At 54.8% G+C, this 2,308-nt stretch overlaps 1 long non-coding RNA gene across 1 annotated transcript; it reads left to right on the forward strand.

Annotated features, from left to right (window-relative positions):
• LOC116780000 lies at window positions 1-346 on the forward strand. Its single transcript, XR_004354273.1, has 2 exons — window positions 1-55; window positions 270-346. It is a non-coding gene; the product is annotated as an uncharacterized LOC116780000 (long non-coding RNA).
• The last annotated feature ends 1,962 nt before the right edge of the window (window positions 347-2,308 follow it).

Here is a 2,308-nt window from a genome sequence, read left to right on the forward strand (position 1 = left end):
AAGCGACCCACGGTGGCAGATCCAACGTCGGGCTCTCCAGGAGATCATCCCCAGGGTAAACGGGGCCCAGTGGGGGCACAGTTGCTCTTCTGCTTCTCCCGCTGCCATCGGGGACTGCAGGGAGAGGAAGTGACAACCTCAGTCAGGGCTTCGCGGGGAACATTGCTGCTACTGCTGCTGCTGCTGCTGCTGCCGCCGCAGGGAGAGAGAAATCCTTTGGGAAACTGGGATAGAAACAGCAACTGTGTGAATTGTTCAGCTTTTCCTAGGACAGGGAAAATCATTGACTTGGGTCCAGCAATGCCAAATGTGTTAGGGTGTGAGTAACCAAAGGCAACAGGCTCCAGCCCTGCTGACCGGCACTGGGGGACCCTGGTCCTGCCCGTGGGCTGGGGTAAGTCAGAGGGACACGTTTCTCTCCTCCTGGTTGTTGGCATTTGCCCCCTGGGCACTGGTTCTGTTTCCCACTCCACTCTGGTCCTTGCCGTGTGTGCTGGGAGGGGTGGAGAGGAAGGGGAGAAGGGCCAGGTGAGCGTGGGGTCCCCGAGTTGTGGGATTGGGCTGTGCTGAGAGGGGCAGGTGGGCCCCCGTTGGTGAGCCTGAGTCTTGGTTTGGGAGTTCAGGATCCCGGGGGGCCGAGCTGGGAGGTGTTTGCAGCTCTGCCAGGGTTGGAGCTGCCGCAGTGCTGGGGGAGAGCCTGAAGCTGGGCTGGGCCGTGGGACAGACGCAGGGGAGTTGGGGGAGGGTTTGGGACTGCCGGGAGGGAAAGGAGGGATGGATGGGCTAGATGGAGCCACAGGCATGTACTCCTGGGAACACACTTGTCCAGGGCGCTGTGATCCGAGTCAAACTCCAGTTCCCCTCGTGTCCAGGGATGCAGGGTCTGAGGGATTGGATTTCCTTGGGGGTTTGCAGGAGACCAGGAGTGAGAGGAAACGCAGTGCCAGAGCTGTGTCCCAGCGGACTGTGTTTACCTCTGAGGACAGAGAGCCTGTGGGTTGAGGTGAGACTGCTGTGAGTTTGGAATTCCAGGTGCTGATGGAACCATCGCCTTAGGTGTGTTTAGTTTGTGCCTGCGGGAGCTGGGATTCGGGTTGGAGAGTTGTTGTTGGGAACAAAGGGTGGAGTAAAACTGCTCCGTGGATGTGTAAGGAAGGATGGAGTAGCAGGGAAGGGGAGTATTTCTATACAATATCAATATTCCCCCTGGATGTGGGATGGAGCAGTGATGGGAGTGGTTGGTTTGACCTGGGCCGGTCAGGATCTGCCATAAATAACCCACCAGACCCCTGACCCCTCACTGGACATGTCCAGCCCCTCAGCAGAAACCCAAGTCGTTCATTTGTTACAGAGGAAAAATTATTGGTAATTGCTTCTGATCTGTGGAGAATTTCCTTTGAAATGATCAAGCAGAGAGTGTATCAAGGCAGGTAGAGCATTTCTTTTGGTTCTTTTTTTTTTCCGGTTTTGTCAATTTCTCTCTGGCTTCAATGTGTTTTGTGTGCTCCTGTTCAGGAAGCAGCGTATTTTTACCTTGAAATTTGGGGTGGTTTTGTTTGTTTGTTTAGAGTTTTTTCTTTCCCAGTTGAATCAGGCCTTCAGTGCATAGTCCGGTGTTGTCCTGCATGACTGCTTTGGTGCTGGGTCAGAGAGAGAGAAGGGGAATGACTTTTCATTCTCTTGAATTTTTCCAAGCAGAAGTGGGAGGTTGTCTTGCCCCTCCCCAAAGCACTGCAGGCACATGGGAGTAGTTCAGTGCTGGTCCAGTTCTCTGAGGAACACCCATGGGGGAGAGGTTTAAGTCTTAATGACAACACTCTGGTCTCTTGATGGCAAAGACTGGGTCCTACAGTCCCAGCCTGATGAGGGAGAACAGGAACTTCTGTTCTTCGTGGCAAACCTTCTGTTACTTCTTGTGCAGTCTTTTCTTTCCGTTGTATGTGTTACTGTGACCCGCGGAGTTCCAGGGACCCCAGAAGCCCCCGGGCACTGCTGCGGTCGGCTGCCACCCTGACCCTGGCAGGAGAAAGGAGAGAGAGGGGGACCCTCGTCGGCTGGTACTGTGCCCCCGTGGAAGAGGAGAGAGGAGCTTCGGAGCACACAGAGGTTTGTCATTCCAGGTTTGGGGGAGGGGAAGGGTGTCTAGCGGGTCGTGGGGGTCCTTGTGATGCCAATTTTTGCCCCAAAGAAGGCTCGGAAGAACTGTTCAGAGACAGGATTTTCAGTCAATAAGCAGGAGGTATTTAATTTCACGGCCGGGGAGCAGCCAGGTCGCCCTGGACAAACTGCTCCGCTCGAGAAACTTACA

This window comes from Chiroxiphia lanceolata, chromosome W (assembly GCF_009829145.1).
Source record: "Chiroxiphia lanceolata isolate bChiLan1 chromosome W, bChiLan1.pri, whole genome shotgun sequence".
In the NCBI taxonomy this organism is placed as follows: Eukaryota; Metazoa; Chordata; class Aves; order Passeriformes; family Pipridae; genus Chiroxiphia; species Chiroxiphia lanceolata.